Genomic DNA, 15,748 nt, shown 5'->3' with positions numbered 1-15,748 from the left:
TCCCTGTATACCTCCAAACACCATCTATATGAGACAGAGACACTTGATTGGTTAGAATCTAGATCAATCAGCAGAATTTTGATGGCAGCTTTGTCACGCTAAACTGAAACTAATGAGAGCAAAATCAAAGATAGGAAAAAAGTGAGATGTGACACAATGCATGCGAAAACATTTGTTTTGCAAATGCAAAAAAAGTTTTTGAAAGCAAAAATAAAAATGTTGAAAGCAAAAAAAAAAGATTTTTTATTGTTTTTGAAAGCTAAAAAAATGTGAAAGCAAAAAAAAATTGAAAGTAAAAAAAAATGTTTAAAAAAATTGAAACCGAATATTTGATATTTTCATTTGCAACTTAGAAAGTTTGGTATGGTGGCATAAATATTATTCCATACGGATGCCCTTCCTGACAGAACCTTTTATTTTACCCGGGCTGGGGACCGGCACAGGGAGTCCCAGACTTGGGCCCCCTTGTGGCTACATAGTTAGGTAGTAGTGATAATTCTGTTTTTAAAACATTCTTGTAACCTATTTCTATCTTGTTTCCCCATTGAGGGGGCAAAATGATTTCCCTTCCTGAAGCCTAAGCTGGGGGGAGGGAAAACAGAGGTATCCGGTTTATCTGAAGCCCCTATGGTTTCCAGCGAGGCTACTGTCACATGCTAACAAACAGAAGCCTCTTTGCTGCTGATGCGCGGCGTGTTGGTTCCCGCTGGCGGTTTTCAGCCTCGACAGGTGGAAAGGGCATTGTTTGCTGATTGTGCTGCGTCTGTTGTTGCTGTGTGGGTCGCATATTAGTGTTTCAGCTCTGAGAGGCAGAATCACCACGATCAGTGGTGTTTCTCAGCACTGCTTATGTTGCTGGAGACACTTTGATTCAGACAAAGGAAGCGCCTGCAGCTGCTCAGAGAGAGCCGCACAAAGGCTCAGGCGTGTTTTTACCCTGCTGTCACCATCACGCCTGTGCTGCTGCTGGGACGTGCCATGCTGACACACTCTGCAACCGTGCACACAGGGTTTTGCTTCAGAGTTGATACTAAATGACCAAACATGCTTTAGTGCTCAACATTAGGACAAACATCCATGACACATCCAAGACATCACATGCTGTTTTCAAATGAAAAGCAAATCAATGACTGAAATGTTTTTTTTTCATTTGTTTTCTCTGTTCAATTCAAATGTTTATTTGTGCTGAAAATAAGACAAAGACAGGTGCCATCATTGAAAAATCATTGCCCTCCAATAAAAACAATGTTTGATTTGACCCAAAACCTAAAACCAACTGTTCTTTTTGATTGTTGAGTTGATACATTTGTTGCAGGAATTCATACAAAACAAATGTAATCGCCACGATCACGTTGTTTATAATTCCATTTCTGGTCACGTGATTAGTTAGGATGTCATTTAGGCACACCTGTCACCTGTGTTAGTTTGGTTTGTTGGTTTGACACAGAGAGGGTGCACAGGGCCCAGTATTTTTTGTTGACCGCTTTTACACTTGATTATGTACAATACTTTTCTGATGGATCGTACCACATGTGTCATCTGAGGCAATAGTGAAGTGGAATAAATCACGACACACAAGTAAAGTGGATTTCATGGTCATAGTTTTTTGTGGAGCGCATCGCAAACAGGACCTGCCGCAGCCTCTCTAGCGGCTCATAAGCCCGCAGCCGCTACAACAAATGCTGCTCATATTTCTCAGGAAAAACAAAAAGCCTGTTGCTGTATCTGCTGTTGACTGCGTTCGATTTTGTTCAAACTAAACATACAGTTTGATGCCACCGGCTTGTGCGTGACATCAGCTGGTATACTCCAACAGACCCTGAACAAGAAGAAGCAGGAATAGAAAATGGATTGGTGGTCCATCTTTGCACTGCAACGTTCTACACATCCTGTGATCCAATGTGTTCAATGAAACTCCTAAATGAACCACATGAACAGTCAAAACTCAGCTTTATGGGGTTTGAAGTGCAGGCACAGCCTTTAAGTGTAACTGCCTTACCCATCTGTCTGTCCATTACAGCAGATTTTGTGGTTCTCCATAACAAGATGCTGCTTTTTGTGTGAGAAGTTATGCTGCACGCTTTATCTATTTAAAATCAGCAGTTCTGTGATCAATACCTGCCCTCTTTTAAACAGAACCATGAACGTGCTCCTATCACTCTATCAGTCCTTAACAGACCTCAGCGATCTACACTTGAATTCTCTTTGGAGTACTTTCTCATCCTGGCTCGGCAAACAGTATCTTCAGAGTGCCTAGAATTTACTTTCTCAGTCATCTTCTATAGTCCTGCTGATGGACAGAAAAGAACAGAGGTGGAAGGAAAACTTTACTCTACTGTGACTGCTTCACCACGGAGCTACAGGCCAACACCTGCTGGGTGTTTTCTGCAGAGACAGGGCTCAGGGTGCTGCACAGGAGTGAGAAGGGTTGTGCATTGGCAGGAGCCTGGTGAGTCTTTCACAATAGGATGAGTATCACAATTAATCCCAAGAAAGTACCAGGAACAACATTTGACTAGTTTTTAAAAATAGTATGACTTTGAAAAACTCTGCCTGAATATGAATGCACTTTACTACTGAGCTTGTGTCCTGACATGGAAAAAAATAAAATATATCTCGTTCCCACAAATTAATATGTTGTTCCCACGAAATAATATTCTGTTCCCACAAAGTACTATTTCGTTCTCTCGAAATAATTAATTTGTGCGAACGAAATAATTGTTCATGTCATTAGTCATTTATAAGCACGGATATGCTCTCCGTCCAGCCGCAAAAGCCGCTTTCAGCGGTAACTTCCGTGTCTCTGTGAGCCACATTCATTCATTCAAGAAAGGAAAAAGAAAAACAAGAATGATCAATTTATTATTGTCTCAATGAATATAAGAAAAATATCATAAGATTTAGGATGCCCAAGCTTGCTGCCTCATCATACCATAGCGATTCACAGTACATAGCTCCTAGCTCCGCCGCAGAGCGCTTGCTTGTCATGCCGGCATTGTCTTCTATATCTGGATTTTGTTAACAGGGAAACATAAAACAGGTTTTAGGTAAACCAGCACTCTGGCATAGAGGGCATTAGACCAGGGCTTTTCAACTGTTGATTTGGGGCCAGTTCATGAATCTGATGCAAAAGAGGGGGCAGAAAATATGAGTAATCCTCATCCTGAATAAAGAAATTACAACAACAGTGTAAAGGAGTCTAAATATATGTTGTAAATGCAGAAGAACATGTGAAAATAATTTCACACATTGACCACTACTGTAAAACATTTTTCATTTAGAACATAAATAAAGGCATCATACCACAGATACTGTATTTAAGATCACACAGTAAACTTATCCCCCCAAAAAATAAAACCAATGTGCATTATGATACAAAAAACAATTTCAACATGGTGTCTAACTTATTATTTAACTATATTATTTACTGCATAAATTTACTTAACCTATTAATTAAAATGATAACTAGATTGAGTCTAACTTATGAGTTGTTACCTGTAGTTTTGTATAGTTTGTCAAAATTTGCCATCTAAAAGGAAAAATGGTATGATTTTTTTTTAGCAAGGGCAGGGAAGTTGGGGGTAAATCTTGTCAGGACAATGTACAAGATGAGTGAGAGATGTGTGTTTGTGGGGTTTTTTTTTCGCATTCATGTGTGAGAACGATGACTCACAAGTTTATGTTTTGGGGAATGGTGGTTGGTAATCTTACAGAGGAGCTGTGGATCCAACAATTCTAAAGGACCGTTTCAACTTTTGATGAGCTGTGTGACGCTCATCAATTGAGCACTTGGTTACCTCCAAAAAAAACAACCTGAGATCCCAGCCCAGCAGAGACCTCATGGTTACCTTTTTGTGGTTCATATGTGTGGTGCTACAAGGGTATCAGTCTGACATTTGGTCAGCCTCTCTTTGTTCCCCTTTCTAGGTGTAAACTTAAACATGCCTTATTTTAAAGCTTCTCCCTAAAAATCCTAAAGTGATTAACATCTCTTTTTGCCCCAGGACACAATAGGTTTGGAAAGTAGATGTGTTGATGTGGAGCTGTGTGGTTTGCAGGCCTCAATACAGAAATGTGCTTGAATTCAATAACCACTTCTTCACTAACCCCCACCAACAATTTGCGAGTGGGTGGCTTCAGCAAGGAGGTCCCAATGTCTTTTTGCTCCGTGGTATTGATGATGCCCTCATCCCAGCAAGTTTGAGAGTCATTGTTAGGAGCAAAAACAAGCATTAAAATTCCAACCCTTTACTGTGTCCACAAACAAAAAGCTGTACTAGGATGTCAGAAACAAAATTACAGGACTACATGAGACTGGAATAAACTACAAGACCCAGAGCAGCTTGGTAAAGAGGTGACAGCAGTGGATACAGGTGAGGCTCCATGATGGGTCTCATCTTCTAAAAATGAAGTGTTCATGAAAACGTAGGAAAGATCTTGTTGATGCTTGAATCCCAGTTGATAGAACTCTACAGCAGGACTAAAATTCTGGAAGGTCGCCCAGATCAAGAAGCTGCATTGATTTATTGACTTCATTGGTGTCTCAGCTTCAAATTTGGACCATTTCTTTGTGTTTTTGAAACACAAAGAATGTTTCTGTGCAGTTGTAAACTGGCGACTTGTTCAGGGTGTCTGCCCTGCCTTCGCCCACAAGTGGCCGGGATAGGCTCCGGCAGCCCCGTGACCCCGAAAGGGATAAAACGGTATAGAAATTGAATGAATGAACAGTTGTATCAGTGGAGTGTCTGCTTCTAAAAATAGGAGAGGAAATCTGACACTCCTTCATGTAACTCCTACAAATCATTTTTTAACTCTGATGATTTAAAGAACCATCGTTTCCATCACCTGTCAGCTGATCAATGCAGTACAAGAGCTCCTGCTATAACCTCTAACAGAGACTTTAATGGAAAGCAATAATTTTCTGGATAACATTTGTCACAACATTGTGTTTAAACAGAATGTGTTTTTGGAGTCCTGAAGGAAAGGAAAGATAGGCGCAGGATGGAAACACTTCTAGTTAAAAATACACAGTGGACAAAGTATCTTGGCCCTTGATAAGGTCTTTGGGTGGCACACAAAAGGGATGCATTCAATCACAGAAAGAAGAAACCATTTCTTACTGAGATGTAAAATGAGCTTGTACTGTTGTTGCAAGTTTGTAGTTGCTTCAGATCACCCTCTTGGAGTGATGAGGCCTGAAATGTATGGGGTCATATTACTGTCAAAATGAAGCATGTCACTACAACATGTAGACAACGTTATGCAAACTTAAAAACAAAAATATGAATAAAACATTGCGTTTTATGTTTGACTTGTCTGTTTTGGAAACAACTTTTCTCTGCCATTAAAAATACGTCACTGACAGGACACACCACTTCCTCCACCTGCAGGCAGCCTGGCCAGGTAAATCGGTCGATCAGTCTCACCTGTGTTGCAGCCTTTTAGAGCAAGCCCTGCCCAGCTGATTGGTGCCAGACAACCTCCAGTAACTGACTCTCCAGCTAGTGTGGGCTTTCCCCGACTTGTTTGGCTCAAACATTAGCCGCGTTTACATGGGCAAAAGTAATCGGAATGAACGCCTGATCGGAAAGAAAATGCGTCATGTAAACGCGCCGTTCGGAATACTCTGCCCCGGTCAGACTCATTCGGATCAGAATTTCTTTCCGATCGAGATAGGTGGGTTATACCGATCGTTTATCCGATCGTAGAGCATGTAAACGGTCATTCCGATCGTGTGTCACTGCTGCTCTGGTTTACGTCACGCATAGACGGTGTTTCGCTGAGAGAAAGCTTTGGAGCGCATACGGGACCGACCAGCTCTGCGGACACCCCGTGAAAAGCGCCGCTCCGCTCTCGCCCCGCTGGCTCTCCCCTCTCTTACACCCCTCACGGGGGAGATTCGGAGGAGGAGCGCTCACTCGGTCCACTGGCACCCGAGTGAGCAGAGCAGCTGGATTAATAATGTTGTGTCGGGGGGGGGGGGGGGGGGGGGGGTTACGTGTGCGTTTTGTTGTTTTGTTATGTGTGGGAGAATTCAGACTGCGAGCCTTCCCGCCGCTCTGGGTTAGCGGCTGCAGGACTCAGGAGGAACCGTGTTCGAACAGAGCTCGGGCCGCTAGCTCACAGAGTGGCTTTGGGGCGGTCTGTGTGAACTTTCAGAGCAGAAATAAATGTCGCTCAGTCCTTAGAAAGCTGCAGATTGCTGCGTTTCTCGCACGGTCCTGGATTTTGTGTCCATCCATCAGGCTAATGATGTTAGCCCGTGTTGGTCTGTCCTAAGCTTTCGTCCAGCTTAATTCTTCCACAAAAAAAGCACTGACCACACAGATTAAATATAACGATGAGCGAACAGGCAATTCATAATATTCATGACATTAATAAAAGCACGTTTGGAAGATCGTCTCGTATGTTACCGAGCTGCTGCATAAATGTCTGTGGAAGCGGTTTGTTTACAACGGGACCTATATCCGCATCCGGGTGATTTTTACACTACTGCGCATGCCCAAATGATTCATTCCGAACGAGAGTATGAGCCATGGGAACGTTTGTTCTAATCGGAAAGAGGTTTTCTGATCCCATGTGCACTGGTGAATTTTAACCCGACCATTGATCCGATCAAGATATTCTGCCCATGTAACCGCAGCTATTGTTGCCGTTGGGATGATCCGCTCTCTCATGTTTCTAAGTGGTGAGACTGTTCAGACTTTGTTTCTTCTATTTAAATTTGGAGTCTGAACTATTTGGACTCTCTTTCTTTTGGAGCAAAGAACCATTTCAGTTAGATTGCCTGGCTGTGCCTCCCTCTCTCCTCCTTCTTTGAGTGTCTTCGATTCACAATCTTGAACCCTCAAGATTCCTCCTCATAACAGAAGTGAGGGACCCACAGATGTCAGTTTTTCTTACAACTTCTCCTTACCTGGAAGTATATGACGTGGTTTGTGCCACTACATTGAGAACAAAAGTCAGTTTTGAAATCAAAATTTCCTGAACTGCAAACATGTTCAGCTTTAAAAGCAAAACTAGCTGAGAAGCAAATGAAAATATTGAACGTTTACTTTCAGACATTCAATTGTGCCCCTGCGACTGACTGGTGACCTGTCCAGGGTGTACCCTGGCTTCACCCAATAGAGCTTGGATTAGGCTCTGGCAGCCCCGTAACCCTGTGATGGATAAAAACAGGTTCAGAAAATGAATGATGGATGGATGGATAGTTTGCTTTCAGAATCTTTTACTTTGGTTTCAAAATACATGTTTGCGTTTGACAAAATATGTTTTCAGATGTTGTCTTACATCTCACTTTCTCCCTATCTTGGATTTTGTGTTTTCAACTCTGAGTTTAGTGTGATAGGTGTGCCACCAAACAGCTAATCACAGACGGGAGGGTACATGCTGATTGTCTTTGCCACGCATTTACTGTGGCTGGCACACACGCCAGACTTTTTTTTAGTAAGTGTATTGTGAAATGTTTGCAAGGATAATGTAAGTTACACATTTATGACGTGCAAATGATGCTGTTGCACAGCACCCACTACACATAACTCTAGCTATTAGCGAGGAACGGGTACTAGCTCCTTACTCACCATTTTGGTCCACTTGTTCCACTCCGAGCACAGAGCCTTTTCAGACTGAGGAAACTCAGAGCGAACCCAAGCTCAGTTAGATTAGAAACGTACCAAGACCACCTTCGAAAGATGGTCTGAGAGCAGTTCTTTCCATTTGGGTGTATTCAGGCTAAAAATTAGTTTCAAATCAGGGGGAAATTAACTCTGGGTCACTTTAAGTGAACCAAAGGTGTCCAATTTGAATACACCCTATGGCTTAACAGTTGACTGATGCCTGTGAGTCATGTCTACAGGTAGTCTATAGGGCTGCGTGTCACCAATAGTTTCCAGAATCAAATTGATTTGATTCACCTGAGCCTGGATTGATTCAGTTTCCCCCACTAGACATCTTTGTATAGAAATTAAACATAATCTATACATGCTTTGAAGATATTCATATTATTCTGAAACAGTTTACAGTGTAAAATGCATTAATGAAATGATAAACTAATGAGATTGTTAAGACCAAACAATGTTACATAGTTTCTCATAAGGGGAAGCTGCAACAAAATGTGCAGATTGTTAACATTGTCAAGGCCTAAGACTGGCACATATTACAAAAATAATTGTTCTGCCTCTCCTGAAGGGCGTTTCAGTTTGGCCACTAGGGGGAGCTTGTTCGACAGAATTACACTTTATTTCTGTCAGGAACTGGTGGTGATGAACCCAAAATGAAGGTGACTGTGCTGAGGGTAATTAGCTGAAATGAAGACAGCTGTGAATCATGACAAACCTGAAACTGGTGTGACTGAGGGACAAAACAGAACATGACCAAAAACCCTGACGTAACTGATAAAAACCAAACCAAACTTCACAATCCTCACAGTTCCAGAAGATTTGAGATTTAGACCACAAATGGTTACTTTTTACGGAGCCCGTGTCCTGACATTAAGATATAAAAATATATCTTGTTCCCACAGATTAATATCTTGTTCCCACAGGTTATTATGTCGTTCGCACGAAATACTATTCCGTTCCCACAAGATACTATTGCGTTCCCTCAAAATACTATTCCGTTCCCTCGAAATGATTAACTCGTGCGAACGCAATAATTATGTCGTTCGAACGCAATAATTAATCCGTTCGAACGCAATAATTATTCACGTCATAAGTCATTCACGCGGATATGCTCTCTGTACGCCGGCAAAAGCCGCTTTCAGCGGTAACTTCCGTGTCTCTGTGACCCATATTCATTCAAAAAAGGAACATGAAAAACAAAAATTATCACTTTATTACTGTCTCAATGAATATAAGAAAAATATCAAAAGATTTATGATAACTAGGCTGCTTTGTCATACGATAGCTCCTGCTAGGCTACTACTAGCTCCGCCGCAGAGCTCTCTGATCATGTATGCCGGCATTTGGGCAACTGGCTGGTCTGTTGTCAGACAGCTGATATTGTAGTTTAGGCAAGGCAAGGCAAGGCAAGTTTATTTGTATAGCACAATTCGTACACAAAGTAATTCAAGGTGCTTCACAAAACAGAAAAATGCATTAAAATCACAATACATCATTGAAATCAACGTAAAATTTACTTTAAAAGAAAAGAAAAAATTTGAAAAATGATTTAAAAATAAAGGAAGGAAAGGAAAGAAAAGTGCAGATAGGACCTTTCAGTCATATACACGGCTAAACAGAAATGTTTTAAGTCTAGATTTGAACATGAACACAGAAGAGGCCTGTCTTACGCCTTCAGGGAGGCTGTTCCAGATTTTAGCTGCAGAATATTGAAACGCTGATTCCCCTTGTTTAGTTCTGACTCTGGGAATCAACAGGAGGCCGGCCCCTGAGGTCCTCAGAGTACGAGATGGTTCATATGGCACTAACATGTCAGAGATGTACTTTGGTGCTCGGCCATGGAGAGACTTGTACACAAGCAGAGCTGCTTTGAAGTCTATTCTTTGAGGTACAGGGAGCCAGTGCAAAGACCTGAGCACAGGACTAATGTGATCATACTTCCTGGTTCTGGTCAGGACTCGAGCAGCAGCATTCTGGATGTACTGAAGCTGTTTTACAGCTCGTTTGGAGAGGCCGGTGAGCAGGCCGTTACAGTAGTCTAACCTGCTGGAGACAAATGCATGAATAAGTATCTCCAGGTCTGGTTTTGACACTATGTTTTTGATTTTGACAATGTTTTTCAGATGGTAAAATGCCGCTGATGTTACTGACTTGATATGGCTGTTAAAGTTCAGGTCAGAGTCCATGATTACCCCTAGATTTCTGACTTGATTTGAGGGTTTAAGAGACAGAGAATGAAGGTAGCTACTGACTCTTTCTCTTTGTTTCTGTGGGCCAAAAGTAATAACTTCGGTCTTGTTTGAGTTTAGCTGTAGAAAGTTGCTCTGCATCCACGCACTGATCTGTTGGAGGCAGTGGCTGAGTGAATCCACCGGCCCATATTCACCTGTTGTCAGTGACACATAGATCTGAGTATCATCTGCATAGTTGTGATAAGATATGTTATTACTGCGTATTAACTGCCCTAGTGGTAGCATGTAGAGGTTGAACAGAAGGGGTCCCAGGATCGATCCCTGGGGCACACCACAAGTCAAGGCCATGTAGTCTGAGACACAACTCCCAATTTCAACAAAATATTTCCTGTCTTCTAGATAAGACTTGAGCCAACTTAGGGCAGATCCAGAGATGCCAACCCAGTCTTGGAGTCTGTGCAAAAGGATCCCATGATCAACAGTATCAAAGGCAGCACTCAGGTCTAGCAGGATTAAGACAGAGACTTTGCCATCATCAGTGTTCAGGCGGATGTCGTTGGTTACCTTGATAAGAGCAGTTTCTGTGCTATGATGGGGTCTAAAACCTGACTGGAAAACATCAAATGAATTGTTTAATAAGAGAAAATCAGTGAGCTGTTGGTAGACAACTTTTTCAAGGACTTTTCCTAAAAATGGCAGATTAGAGATAGGTCTGTAATTATTCAGTACAGTGGGATCAAGACCGCTCTTCTTCAAGAGAGGTTTAATGACTGCAGTTTTTAAGGCCTCTGGAAATATTCCAGATTGAAGAGACATGTTAACTATTTGAGTAATTGATGGCAACACACTGTTCAGGACAGACTTTAGAAATCTAGTGGGTAACACATCAAGGCAGCATGTAGACGAGCTCAGACGGGTGATGGTCTCTTGGACAGTTTGGTCAGTGACAGGTACAAAGTGAGTCAGCTTAGAGTGAGTAGGTGGCCGTTCGATAGTTATATGTGTTGTGGAGTTGATGGCTTTTTTAATGTCCTGAACCTTGTCATTAAAAAATACAGCAAACTCATTACATTTAGGTGTGCAAACTAGTTCTATTGGTAGTTTAGGGTCGAATAGGAATAATAATATTCAGGACTTGTCTTTTATTAACTTTAGCAGTCAGTATCTTTACATTCGAAGGCTATTAGGCTACATGCTAACTGACTAGCCGATCATTTCCTGTTATTAATTTACGTCATAGATTTACAGCAGATACCTTCACATTTCTGTCTGTGTGTGTCTCATTACATTGCATTGAAGACACGGAGGATGTTTAGAGAACAGATTTATTTATTTTAAAAAGCACAGAAGCATCCATCGTATTCACGTTCACATCATCTGGTACGCCCTCAGTCATCTTGCTGCAAAAGCCGCTTCCTGCCGCTACTTCCGTGTCTCTGTGAGCATTCAATAGGGGTAAAAATGAAAGCAAGAATGGTCGATCTGTTATTTTCTCGATGAAAATCTGAAAAATATCATATAAAGCTGGATGCTTCGCCTAAAGCACTTACCTTTAGCTTGTAGCATAACAACAATAGCAGTACGTCCCGTTTCCCAGCGTGCTTTGCTGCAAATCACTGGCCAATCATTGGTCTTGTTGTTAGACCTTGGTCACAGGGACACGGTGATTGGCTAGTGATTGGCACACAGACAGAAATCTGAAGGTATCTGCCATCGTTTGACAAAGCAGCCTAGTTATCATAAAAATTTTGATATTTTTCTTATATTCATTGAGACGGTAATAAAGTGATCATTTTTGTTTTTCATGTTCCTTTTTTGAACGAATATGGGTCACAGAGACACGGAAGTTACCGCTGAAAGCGGCTTTTGCCGGCGTACAAGATCATATCCGCGTGAATGACTTATGACGTGAATAATTATTGCGTTCGAACGGATTAATTATTGCGTTCGAACGACATAATTATTGCGTTCGCACGAGTTAATCATTTCAAGGGAACGGAATAGTATTTTGAGGGAACGGAATAGTATCTTGTGGGAACGGAATAGTATTTCGTGCGAACGACATAATAACCTGTGGGAACAAGATATTAATCTGTGGGAACAAGATATATTTTTATATCTTAATGTCAGGACACAGGCTCCGTAACTTTTAAAGAAAGGTTTCCTTAAAAGACTTTGGAAAATTCATACCTGTGAGTATATAAAGCTGTTCATTTAGTCAGCAATGTATGTGTAGGTCTACTGTGTGTTAGCATTAGTCGTCCTATGGGAAATTCCATTATATGTTAGCATCAAGCTAGCGGACTTTGTCTTTACTGCTGTTATGTTAGGTCACCAGAAAAGGAAAGACATAAATAATCAATTTCTTCGTTTATGGATCGATTATTGATCTATAAAGCTTGGATCGATTCAGATCTATTAACCAATTTAATCTAACCAACCCTAGTCGATACACTGAAGAGCCTGGATAAATAATCCGGCAGAACTCGGACATGAAGTCTGGGTCTTGTTCTGCTTTGGCCCGTTAAAGTGGAAACCTGGGCTGCTTTTGATGGTCATTTTCAAAGAGACCTATGAGACCTGAATTCAACTGATGTTTGCTGGGATTTGACTGTGTGTGTAGGTTTGTGTGTGTATTTGTAAATGTGATTGTATGGGTGAGTGTAGGTTTGTGAATATGTGTATATGTGTGTGTGTGTTTGTGTATTTGTAATTTTTTAATTTGCTGCTGTTGTAAAAAAGTTAGTGAAGGTTTGCATGTAGCAGTCTAATTTCTTGTGGGCATTTTTAAGTTTCCAACTGAACACGATGAGACTAGACTGAATGAGTCGGTTCTTACCATTAAGTAAACACAATCCCACATTTATAAAACATTTATAAAAATTCAGGATTATGTTAGTTTAAGCTTTTCTTCTTTATGAAGTCCTTGCAGGCTCATGGAGGAACAATGCACTGACTTTTTTAACTTTAGGGCCTTTCTGAAAATCTCTGGCATTAGTTTACAGTGGGGCAAAAACATGTTTAGTCAACCACCAATTGTGCAAGTTCTCCCACTTGGAAAGATGAGAGAGGCCTGTATTTCTATCACAGGTATAACTCAACTATGAGTGACAAAATGAGACTGGAAGTTATCAGGGCTTCAAAAGCTTCTGTTTATGCGAATATCATTTATGTTGATTCTATATCTTTAGGGGAAAACATATTATTATTAAAATATTAATTTTTGTACTTTCTAAAACATTCTATTGAGAAACTCTGACATCAAATTTTCAAGTCAGTTGTAAAGTTAAGGGAAATGTTGCTTTTTAAGTCTATAGATTAGCATGAGCAATCCCTTAACTTTTTACTTTTGCACAGATTTCCAAATATCTTGACTGAATGGGTGGCTGTGATATCTCTGATGGTATATTGTACTCTGTAGGCCTTTTCTGTAAACAACAAGGCCTCTAACATGATGGTATCACCCCCATTGCAACACACGGGGTGACTGATGAGGTTTTGATTGTGAACTAATATGAAGAATCACAGAGTATTTTTCCCTGCATATTTCTGGTAAATATGATTTTTATGTCTGGATTTGTCAGAGCAAATAAAAAACAGCTGCAGCTTCCAGCAACACTGCAGTCACTTCTTCACCTATTATTGTGATCACATGTTGCATGCTGTAAACATGGTGATTGAAGTCGATCACCTACATTACCCTCAGCAACGGTAAAAAGAGGCCACGCCTCTTCTGGCAACAGAATACTGGGGAAAAAACAAAAGGAGCAATTTCAGAGTAAACCTACCAGCAGCAGCAGCAGCCTGAACAGCCATAAGGAGCTGACATGTTTTTTGTGCATAAAAAAGAGATATAGTCATGATCTTTTTGTATTTTATAGTTTGAATGTTTTCTTTTAAGGTATTCTACATACAGTGTTTGAGGAGCAGCTGGGTTACAGTCAGGAAAATGTGTGTTAATTTTTAAAGATGATCATCAATAATGTCTTAACCCTGTTCTGCAGCAAAAAAAGGACCAGCATCTTTTCCAAGGATGCATGCATTATTACAGTCCCCTGGAATGCAGACCCCCCCCCATGCTGAAGAAGTTTCAAATGTGTGCTTCATTCTGAATTATTTTGAATGTAATATTTAACTCAGCGTTCCTCTCAAGAGCCAGCATGAGGGTTAAGAGTTTCTGCCTACCATCTGCAGTAAAGCTGAAGTGCCCTGAAGAGTTGTCACCTTTTCAGTTGTCGCGTTTAATCCTTCCACTTTTGTTTGATATTCAGAAAGCTTTTTTCCTCTTTGTGTTCTGAACGTGAGGCATGATGATAAAATAGAGCCTTTAAATATAAAATCTTTCAAGAAGTAAGATAGAAAAGTTACAGAATAGTTGGCCCTGGGACAGACTGGCGACCTTTCCAGGGTTTACCCTGCCTTCGCCCACGAGTGGGATAGGGATAGGCACCAGCAGCCCTGTAACCCCGAAAGGGGCAAAACAGGTTTTGAAGAGGGACGGATGGATGGAATAGTTTGTTAGAGGGAACACTAGGAAGCAAATATTTCCTACTTCTTAATTAACAATATTGTCATTAGTATTGGGCCTATCAGAATTTACAGGGTCTTTAATCTGATTAATAAGAAATAGAGTAACTTGTTTGCTAACCAGTGAGTTTAGTGACATTTCCATTATATTTCCTGAGATCATTTAGTTTCAATTTGTTTCATTTATTGCACCGATTGTCCTAAATTAAAAAAAAACAAAGAAATCTGAAAATTGCCTTTTCTTGTATTGGTTTAGAGTTCAAGGCTGGATCTGTGTAAGTGACATGAACTTTTTTGTATTTGATGTCAACATCATCAACAACGGGGTTCTTTTACTAAATTCCACATGGAACAGTTTCTCTTCCTGATCAGGATCTGACTATAAAAAAGCAGAAAAACCAGTAAGAATGTCATGTCTGTTTCCTGTTCTCTCTCAGAAATTGGTCTTAAAGATAACTTGATTGAAGAGTCTTGGTTTGGTTAAACCAAGTGCTTAAAGTGAACCAGGTGTCAACCAGGTGTCAATGTTAAAATGGAGCTTCTGCAAAAACTCATTTTAGTTATAATCTCACACACACATTATTTCTAAAATTATATTTACATTAAAGACCCACACCAATAATAATGACATTTTTGGTGTTTTTAGCATGTTCTTGTAACATATTTCTTATAATGGAGGACGTTTATAGAAAAATGTGATGATTAAACTTAATTTTTGAGTATTTCTTTATTCAAATCGTTGTGAATCTGTCAGGATCTGGTGGTGTTAGACTCAAAAATGTAGGAGACCAGGCTTTGCACCAGAAACTTAGTCATCTAATAAATAAACTTGAATGAGACAAAACCATGGAGACCATAAAAGGCGACAGGCAGAGCAAAGGACCTGACAAGAAAAAACTGAAAACCAGACACTTAAATATAGGCTGAGGGCATTTAACTGAACTGAAGACCCCTGTGGATCACAATTAACCTGAAACTGGTGTGACTGACAAAAAGACAAAGCATGACACCGCTGACGAAACCCAAACCAAAGTTCACAATCCTCACAGAATCAGGAGCAGATGAACAAATTCAACTGAAATAGCTCTCAGTAGTGACACAGGCCACAAGCTCCCTGCTCCGCCCCATTCTGACACGTCCAGAGTCAGACAAATAGATCCATGAACTTCTTTGTTTTTCCTTGTCTGAGCTGGAATTTGGATCTAAACTGTACGGCTGCAAAGCTCAGATATTGCTCACCGTTTTGTGTTGTACCACTAATTTTAGGTTTGGGCTGTGAGGGACTGTTAGGTAGCGGGAGAGAGTGTAAACACAGGAATCATGGTATATCAGCACAGGCTTACTTTTGCATCAAAGTGTGTGGTAGTGTTTGTGTAAGTCAGAATGTGTGAAGTAATACATATTGTCCTT

The 15,748-nt window shown here is 40.7% G+C and overlaps 1 protein-coding gene across 2 annotated transcripts in view; it reads left to right on the top strand.

Moving 5' to 3' along the window:
- Window positions 1-15,748, top strand: part of mmp24 (matrix metallopeptidase 24) — a 43,875-nt gene that overhangs the window by 4,364 nt on the left and 23,763 nt on the right. The window contains 2 exon segments of one of the 2 annotated variants that reach the window (NM_001104881.1): window positions 8,323-8,462; window positions 11,957-12,003. The exons of the other annotated variant lie outside the window; for it this stretch is intronic. The gene's annotated coding sequence lies outside the window, so the exon portion shown is untranslated. 2 annotated transcript variants of the gene reach the window in all.

The sequence above is a fragment of the Oryzias latipes genome, chromosome 5 (assembly GCF_002234675.1).
Source record: "Oryzias latipes chromosome 5, ASM223467v1".
Classification (NCBI taxonomy): domain Eukaryota; kingdom Metazoa; phylum Chordata; class Actinopteri; order Beloniformes; family Adrianichthyidae; genus Oryzias; species Oryzias latipes.
This window is presented reverse-complemented; position numbering and strand designations above follow the sequence as displayed.